This window comes from Crotalus tigris, unplaced genomic scaffold, assembly GCF_016545835.1.
Source record: "Crotalus tigris isolate CLP2741 ecotype Arizona unplaced genomic scaffold, ASM1654583v1 scf7180000019935.411523, whole genome shotgun sequence".
NCBI lineage: Eukaryota > Metazoa > Chordata > Lepidosauria > Squamata > Viperidae > Crotalus > Crotalus tigris.
In genome coordinates this window covers 317,297-327,171 of record NW_024097779.1, presented here as the reverse complement: position 1 = coordinate 327,171, position 9,875 = coordinate 317,297, and the positions used below count along the sequence as shown (strand labels likewise).

The 9,875-nt window shown below is 40.9% G+C and overlaps 1 protein-coding gene across 6 annotated transcripts in view; it reads left to right on the top strand.

Annotated features, from left to right (window-relative positions):
- The first annotated feature begins 5,631 nt into the window (after positions 1–5,631).
- The window catches only part of LOC120317912 (paired box protein Pax-6-like), a 30,872-nt gene continuing 26,628 nt past the window's right edge, over positions 5,632–9,875 (top strand). For all 6 annotated transcript variants that reach the window (XM_039364963.1, XM_039364961.1, XM_039364960.1 and 3 more), the window contains exons 1-2: positions 5,632–6,153; positions 6,503–6,619. The gene's annotated coding sequence lies outside the window, so the exon portion shown is untranslated. The remainder of the gene's footprint in view (positions 6,154–6,502; positions 6,620–9,875) is intronic.

Sequence of the window (9,875 nt, the reverse complement as noted above, 5' to 3'; positions counted from 1 at the left end):
TGGGGAGCACTTTTTTTCAATGCCATTGTAACTTCGAACAGTCACTAAGCGAACTGTTGTAAGTCGGGACTACCTGTACTTTTTTCACTTTTTTCCTCTTTTTTTTGGTCAAGTTTTTGACACCTTGCTAGGTGACTGATGGTACTCAGATGCTACCATATCCTAAAAGTGGTACAATGGGTGAAAAGATTGAAAAGCCCTGATCTAAATAATAGGGGTTATCTAACAGGTACCCTACTGGCTCAGCTTCAACTCTACACCTTATCTTAACCCTATAGGGATTTGAGTTACTATCTAGCAGACCTTCTATTAGTGTAGAGTCAACTTATCTCTGTAAATGATATAGTATACCAGGCATCTGGCTTTTGCTATCAGCTTTTGACCAATTATCATTTAGGCAGGCTTTGCATGTATATATCTCTTCCTTCTTTCTGTTTGTGCCTATGCCAGAACAATAAAAGTCTGAATCATCACAACCATTTGTTTAGCGACTATTTGAAGTGTCAATAACACTAAAAAAAGTCGCTTACAACTGGGCCTCACACCTATACACACACCACAATTGCACAGTCACATAATAAAAATTGACAACTGACAAGCATCTGGCAACTATGGTTGTAATGTACCAGGGTCATGTGGTCCCCCTTTGTGACCTTTCTGAGAAGCTAAGTCAATGGAAGAAACTGGATTCACTTAACAACCATGTGATTCATTTAACAATTGCTGTGATTTACTTAGCAATTGTGATGAAAAATCAGGTGCAACTCAGTTAACAACCACCTTGCTTAGCAATAAAAATTCTGGTCATAATTGTGATTGTAAATTCAGAAACACTGTCTTGAAGTCTGAAGGAGGTTGATCAGATATTTCGAGTTATGATGTTATAGCTCAGAATTCCCCGACCTTTCTGGCTTGGCGGCCCAGGAGGAAAGGGAACAGCAGAGAAACCTGCACGTGCATGGCTCTGTGCATGCATGCACAAATGGGCACATGCATGATGGTGGCACCAAGGTGTGCACACATGCACAAGTGGGCCACATGCACCTATAGCGCGTGGGCTGATGCCTATGCACAGGCGCAAATGGGTCACATGTGGCCATGGCTTGAATGCTAGCATGCATGTGCATGCGCAAATGGGGTTCCTGTGCTTGTGTGACATTGGCAGTGGTGCTAGCATCCCCGTGCATGCGCAAATGGGGTTGCTACTGCTACTGCGAGTGGGGCGGGGTTTGCCAGCTATTCCGGAGGCCCAATGGCCAAAAGGCTGTGGCCCGGTACCAGGCCACGGACCATAGTTTGGAAACCCCTATTATAACTCATTCCCAATCTCACATCCTCCAGATGTGGTAAATTGCAATATGCAACCTCTCCAGACTACAGGAGATCAATAGAAGTTGCAGTCCATCATATTTAGAAGATGCTATATGAGAGAAAAAAATTGAAAAGGTCTATAATTGTATAGATGTGGAGAGTGTGTAGAGGTGACTAGTGGAGCAAGAAATACATTTTTCAATATTTTGTTTTGACAACTAATTATAGATACCATTTTGCATTAGCTTTTACTCACTGGTTCCTTGACATAGAAAGAGATAGAGTGAGAATATTGTTTGTTTGTGTGTTTGTTTGTTTAATTAGTTATTGTTGCTATGTAAACCACACAATAAATGAAAAGCCCACTGAAATCATAATATGGCGACCAGATTAAAATATACTGTAATTCAACAATTGAGACTCTTCTCATCCAGATCCAAAGACCCGGTGAACAAGCCAATGTAATAAAATGTAGTAGTAAGGAGGTGGATTTCAAAGAGAAAAGGTTGCATTCCAGAGATAAGAGGCAACTCAGTTCAGAGATTATACGTGAGAGAAAGCGGGCTCTCTAATAGTTCATTCAGTTTGGCTGTCCAATCTCTTCTTTAAAACGTCCTGTGTTGGAGCATTCATAACTTCTGGAGGCAAGTTGTTTCACTGATTAATTGTTTTAACTGTCAGAAAATTTCTCCTTAATTCTAGGTTGCTTCTCTCCTTGATTACTTTCCACCCGTTGCTTCTTGTCCTTTCCTCAGGTACTTTGGAGAATAGCTTCACTCCCTCTTCTTTGTGGCAGCCCCTGAGATGTTGGGGCATTGCTATCATGTCACCCCTAGCCTTTCTTTTCATTAAAGTAGACATACCCAATTCCAGCAACCGTTCCTTATATGTGTTAGCCTCCAGTCCCCTGATCATCTTATCTGCACTCTTTCTGGAGTCTCACATCTTTTTTACATCGTGGTGGATGTAAAACTGGATGCATAATTTGCTTTATATTTTTTATATTCTATATTATAAACTAATAAAAAGGAAACAAGTCACACAATTGTATATTGGGAGGGCAAATCACTCCAAAAAGCAGAGGGTTATTACCAAAAAGGTATACCTCAAAGGTTTCATAAGCTGGCTTTCTCTCAGAAAGAAAACCTGTTGAAATACGTGGGCCTGACAGAGATCCTATGAACAGGTGGTTCTGCAAATAGCCTGGTCCAATGCCATGTGTAGGGAGATTTTTTTCCTAGCTGTATTTGCTATCATTGTTGTTCCTTTCCCCCCACTCTCTGTTCAGTCTCCAACACAGCTTTGGTTCTCTTTATGTATTCACTTCCTGGCTGTCACACCCATCTTGTCTAGTTGTGGTTCTGCTTTACCTGACTATTCCTGGGCCATGAAATCACTGGCTGCTCTTGAAATCTCATCTTTTTCACAGGCCCTGAGGGATGCAGATCTTACGCCCCACACACTATTTCCTCCCCCACTATCTCTGGCCCAGCCTTGAAAAGCATTAGCTGAAGACAGAGAGTACTTTAATGTTTCAATTAACAAAATCATGATTCTGTCAGAAGCAAGAAATAATCTGAAGCGATGGAGCTGAGTTGTTCTGGTGGGGTTAAGAGCAAGAGGAGATGGGGCCAGTACAAACCAAGGAAGGACAGAGATTGAAGCAGGGGATATGCCAGGGCCCCATTTCTATGGGGTGCAGTACAGTGCTTCTGTGTTGCAAAGGGGAGTGTATTGTACAAGTATGAGAAGGAAGCTTTATTTCCAATGCATAACTAGATTGGAGAGGGGAATATTGGGGTCTCTGGAGGTCTTGACAATCTTGGATCTGCAATGGTTTACTTTTGCTTTTAAAAAGTGGGACAGGGGCCATTGCTAAACCTCTTCAGTTATGTAGCCCTACAGGCATCACCCTGCTTGTCATGTCACCTTCTTCCCTCCCTATCATGTCTTGCTGGACAGATAGATGAAGCCTGACATTCCCTGGCTCCCTCCCCCAAGCCCCTTCCACATGAGTCAATCTGCTTTGCATTTTTAATTGATCGCTGTGGCAGCAACAGAAATATGTACTTAGCCTCAGCCCCTCTGCCTCTGAAGTCATGTGGATACTCTTGCCTCTTCACAAAGAAGTTAAGGTACAGACCACTGCCTCTCCTAGACTTTCTCCTATTTCCCCATCTCCACACTTTTAACAGGGCAATTTTTGTGAAAATATCTATCAGTAGACAGTTGAATAACAGAATAACAGAACTGGAAGGGACTTAGATGTTTTCTAATCCAACTCTTCTCTCACACAGGAGACCCTATACCAGTGATGGCGAACCTTTTAGAGGCCAAGTGCCCAAACCGCAACCCAAAACCCATTTATTTATTGCAAAGTGTCAGGGCTGCATCAGCATTGTGGTGCCCTTGGGGGGCAGGGAGGCACCTCTGAGTGCTGCCTCTGGCATGCAAAAACAGGGGTGCAAAAATGGGCCACTGTGCTGCAAGGCGCAAAAACGGCCACCGCCGCACTGTGGGGTGCAGATACAAGACGCTGCACCATGCAAGAACAGGGCAGGGCTAGTGAGCATCGTGCTGCACTAGCCCCATCCCATTTGCAGTGTGTGTGTGCTCGTAGCCCTGTGTGCGCATGCACGCATGTAAAATGCTTCCCCCTCCCTTTTCTTCCAGTCCACCAATCGACAATGGTTGGTGACCTCTGCTCTACCACCTCTACTCGAGCTTGCTAGTTGGCTGCTTTGCTTCCTTTGTGCTGGGCGGGGCTCCTGCTCTGGGCAGTGGTGGCAGCCTGATCGACCTGCTGCTGGCGGCAGTGGCACATGTGCCAACAGAGAGGGCTCTGAGTGCCGCCTCTGGCATGTGTGCCATAGGTTCACCACCATTGCCCTATACCATTTCAAACTAATGGTTGTCCAATCTTTTCTTAAAGACCTTCAGTGTTGGACCCACAACCTCTGGACACAGTTTTAATAAAACAACTTTTGCCAAAATGCCTATCGATAGACTCTTAGTTATGACCAAAGGACCTCTCCATCCTGCCCTGACCTGCCCTGCATTAGAACTTCTGTTTTCTTTCATTTAAGCCACAGGTAAATCTGTAACCACTGGTAGATCTCAGATAAGTTTGCACTAGATCTATGAGGATTTCTGATTCCCGCCTCTTATAATCATTGCAGTAGCAACAGATTATGGCAATGTCCCTTCCTCTTAAAACTAGACTGTTGTAATAAAGGAAGCTTGGGATAACTGGGAATTTTAGTGGAAAATTGTTAGCTTTATTAAGATCTGGAACAATGAGTCAGTTCTTGGATTCAGATATTTAATTCTGCATGAATTCGTTTTTTATCTCAGTTCCTTTAGATGGGTTTTAGGTTGCTACAAAAAAACACAAAGTTCTATAAATCTGAAGTGTAACTTGGAATCACCCTATGATACTTATATCCACTCCCCCCAACCCACCAAACCAGATTGTCTGATGGGAATTCTTTAGTGGCTCTGTTAACCATATATGCTTTCTTTCATACAAGTTGGTAGATTCTGTCCAAGTTTTCATGATTAGAATATTGGATTAGATAGATGAGATCCAGATTTAGGCAGTCACAAAAGTCACTAAATATCCTTGAGTCAGTCCTCAGCTAACACTTTACAAAATGTTTGTAAGGATAGCCTGTATGGCGCTTAAAATTATTTGGAAGAAAAATAGTTTCTACATTAAATAAAGGAAGAAACCCTTTATTTAGATGTTCTGAGCAAAATTCAGGATGAAGACTCCTTGGCTTTTTTAGATGATCTTGGAGTCTTTGGGGCCTCTTTGGTTAAAAAGGGAGAGACCTGATAATGCTTAGACAGGAGTCTAAGATGGAAAAGGCTGGAAGAAGATGGGAAGGGAAGACAGGAAGATGGGAAGGGCTAGAAAAAGCATATTGGTGTCTCTTTTTCTTCTGTCCCTGCAGCCATTTGTACAAGGTACATCTCATGCCTGTCTGTGGCATCTGTCCCGTTTCCCCCCTCCCTTTCCTTACCGTACCCTCTAGCCCTGACCAGCTCTGACAGGCTCCTTCTCTATGATTTCTGTAAGCAACAATACATGGCTATATAACTGGGGACATCTCTCTCTCTGCTCTACCCCCTCCCACCCTTGATCCATTGGAGGGAATTAAGTTCAAATCTGACACGACAACTTAGCACAAATGTCACAGCAGTATTGCATTCCCCCCCCCAGCGCATCCCAGCCTCCCCCATCTCAGTTTCCAGAAATGATATTTATTCCTGAACAATGCCCGCCCCAAAGTCATTCATAGCACAGAGCAAGAGTGAGTGGGTATGAGCAGTAGGCACGCGACAGGCAACGATTCTGTTTTGCGGGAGCCCGCTTTGGGTGAGCACCAGAGGACAGTGGGTAAAACTTGAGGGGATGATAGGATCTCCAAAATGCTTTTGCAAAGAAAGGATGTGTGTTTGAAAGGGAGTGTTGAACGAAAAGGCAAGATGCTAAAGTGTTAATAGGGTGAAAGTGTTAATAGTGTTGGTGAAGATAGCATGGGAGCAGGGATCTAAACTGGGCATCCATGAATGAATGTGTAAGAGAAACCAGGCACTCACCAAGGCACAACATGGTGGGCATTGTCTAGAGAAAGGGAGACTGGAAATCAACTTTCCAAGGAAGGTTGGCAAAAGCACAGAAATTCACAAAGTGGGGAAAGGAAAAAAAGAACTCCAAGGCAGGGCACATCAAGAAGTGCCACCAAGGAAGAAAAATTAAAACTGGGCAGCAAGAAAGTTAAACAAAGGATTGAAAAAGTTATGCTGGCACAAGACAACTTGACTTCAAATAAACTGGTAGGTACACAGCTTGGGACCGAGAAACATAAGTGGAAAGATGGGTGTGGAACAATACTGGGATTGGAAATCCATTGTATTTCATGCACAAAAAAATTGAATGAATAATTACAAATGGTTTTGGATTTGTATATATGTTTTTCTTTCTTTCTTTCTTTCTCATTTTCCTTATTGACCCTTTTCCCTTCCTCCTCCCCTGATGTTAAGTTTTGGTTAATATATGAAGACACAATATTGCACATATTTGTATAAGTAGCCTCACTTGCATTTAACGCTGGATTCTTTGAGAATATTCTTTTTCTCCTTCTCCTCTCTTCCCTGGATAACATTATATTTTCAATCATTGCAGATGGATCAAACCTACTTCATACATAACTAATTTATCCAATTACTGCCTCAGCATCACTTTTACTCAAGCATTGTCCTGCTCTGTTTAATTGCAAATTTCAGTATCAGAGGATTCCAGGTAATTATGATTATAATATGTATAATATGTATGAAAAATGAAACAATGCAAGGAGCAAAAAAATAGAATGGAGTGATTTTTTTCTTTAGTTCTTAAGAGACAAATGCATCCTCAGATTTTGTGAAACTGAATATGACTCAGTTCTATGTATGCCTGCATAAGGGTTACTGGATGATGGAGTGAGATGTGGTTTCAATTAAAATAACTGATTGTGGAGAACAGAATTCACCCCAGCCAGTGAAAGAAAGATTCATTTATGGGAAATTTGTTCAGGGGAAATATTGTCATCCAAATTTTCTTTGGAGCAGATACATGTGTGTGCAATTTACTTGTTATATAACATCAAATGCTACACTTCGTTAAAAATATTGTTATAGTATGATTTCTGAACCTTTACTTCTGTTCCTTTTCTTTTCAACTCATAAGTTGTGATTTCCCTGCCAAAGGCCCATCACTCATGAGTTCCAGGGCAGAAACAGGGAAGGCAGCAATTTTGGGTTGAGGTGTTTATTGGCTTAAGAGTGATGTGGCATCTTCCCTTTCTGGTTTTCAGTCTTGTGGTTGACTTAGTTTATGTGCATGTGGGATGGCTGAATTCAAAATGAATTGTGGGGCTATCAGGTTGAAGAAAGTATGAAAATATGGAGTTTTATGGTGTTCTTATGAAGTGTGACTGCTGAGATTTGTGGAGGAGAGTGGAAGAATAATCTTGGTTATTCCCTGGTAGTGGAAGAATAACCTTCAAAAGCTTTGTTTTAAACATCCTCATTATTGGAACATGGTGTGCAGTGGATATGATTTTCAGTATGATTTTATCTATTTTTCTCTAATCTGATGTCCTGTAAAAGTGTTGGGCTATAAAATGCGTAATCTCCTGCCTACATATCAACACTGACTGTACCTTTGAGGAAATCCCAATTAGGTGGTTTATACATTCTTACAGGGAAAGATGCATGATACATATCCAAAACGTGGCATAGTTCATACAATGCATTGACAAGTTGCCTGAACACCTACTTTTAGAGTTGATTGTGTTTGTAAATAATAATATTCTACATTTATCATAAAGACAAATGCAGTGGTGGTACATGTACATTGTGTTTGTAAGTGAAGATATTGTATATTTACGAGATAGAGAGAGGGAGGAAGGGAGTTGTTCTACATGTGTTTATATAACATCCAGTACTGTTTATGATGGGTGCTATGCAGGTGAACATAAATACTTTAATATCCATTATATTGCATTATATAATACATAATATAAGAGGCAATATTTCTGAATGAGTAATAATTCTGGTAAGGTACCTCTGTAGTTTTTTTAATCTATCAATCACATGGCTTACCCATTCTAATGATTTCATTCAGGCATACATTTGATCCTGACTCTCTTTGAAAGTGCTTTAGCATCAGAATATACTCAGACTATTTAATGCTTCATTGAGAGCTTTGCTTGTGTGCAAGGTCCTCAGTTATGTAAAAATGATTAGTTTTGTGTCCTTTTTTTGCATCATGTGCCTTGAAAAGAGGCCAAAGAAAGATCAGGAGGTTTTCTATGCACATCAAGTATGTGTCTGCTCATATATAGATCTTACTTTTAAGTACATGGACAATGGACAGAGGTGACGGGAAAAGGGTAATTTCAAAATTGGTCTGAAAGTCTATGATATAAATCTATTTTTAAATTTAAACAGGTTGGCATAGCCAGTATTTGGGTAGGAAACTGGCTGGAAAGCCCATCTCTGCTTGAAATGCTTGGATATTGGGTCTGGCATGGATCTAAGGCTGAATAGGTGCTGGCCTTGGGTGCCAAAGTTTAGGGAATATCAATTCTTTCTCTCCTTCCAAATCATCCTAAAAATGCATGTCTTTGCTTCAATAATGTGGCCTGGGATAGTGCAAGTTAAATAAATATGGCAACAATAAGTATTTCTAGAGGGCTATTTGTTTTTCCTCCCCCCCCCCCATCCTCCCCACGTGTAAATACAAACAAAACAGCAGAACTGCAAAATTTATGCAAAACTATAGGACTACTGGGTGTTCATGTTCTCTCTCTGCTGTTTCTTCAGTTAACATTTCCCAAACTCTGTCCCTTAGATACATTGCTTTTGTGTTCAAATTATTCCCAGCTAAAATTATTTGGTCACGTTGGTTTTAAGTTACAGCAATTTAATTTGTTTATTTATTTATATTTATTATTTTTTTACAAATAACTCAAGTAGCCAACATACATAAACTCTTTCCTCCTACTATTTTCCCCACAACAACCCCATGAGATAGGTTGGGCTCAGAGACAGTGGTTCGCCCAAAATCACCCAGCCAGTTCTCATGCCCAAGGCGGGACTAGAATTCACGGACTCCTGTTTCTAGCCTGGTCCTTTAATTCAAGCCCAGTAGAGTGTCCAGATTTGGAAATATTAATTGATTAGACTTTGTAATCTGTGCTTATGGATAAAGTGTTGTCCTTGCTTGTGCAGATGTGGTAAATATCCTTATGGGATATTCTCACTCTCCCATGATTGGAGGCAGCAGCAAATTTTGTTCAAGAAAGGTTAAATGGAAGATCTTGTTAGGGCACAACCAGACAGTCAATTTAACATGCTTTCTTATAGTCCTTGAGATAGAATGAAAAGAATGCTGATACAATTTGCTGTGTTCCAACAATATATCTCTATTCTCAATTAAGACTGATGAGGGAGATGTCCTTACAATTTCAACGCAAGGGAGAACATCTTCAACGATGCTGGGAGGAATACTCTAGGACAGGGGTAGGCAACCTTGGCTCTTTTATGACTCGTGGACTTCATGGTTGGCTCAGGAATTCTAGGAGTTGAAGTCCACAAGTCATAAAAGAGCCAAGGTTGCCTACCCCTGGTCTAGGATAAAGTTGCTCAGATCCACTTGGAAATAACTGTAAGTGGGAAAGTCCAGTTGAATTGATTGAGTCACAATCTTGTCTTATGTAGGAAGTTTTATTCCTATAAGACCTGAGAAAATGGGCAGGTCATTGGGCTACCTGTCTTTTAGGTCCATGTCCCTCCTGGACTGGTTAAATCTTCCATTGAAGTAACATATAGGTTGTTCTCAACTTACAATTCTTCATTTAGTGACCATTCAAATTTATAATGGCCCTGAAAAAAGTGACTTATTATATTTTTTTTCACACAACCATTGCATCATCCCCATGATCATGTGATCAAAATTGTCACTGGCATGCATTTATGATGGTTGCAGTGTCCTGGAGTCATGTGATCATCTT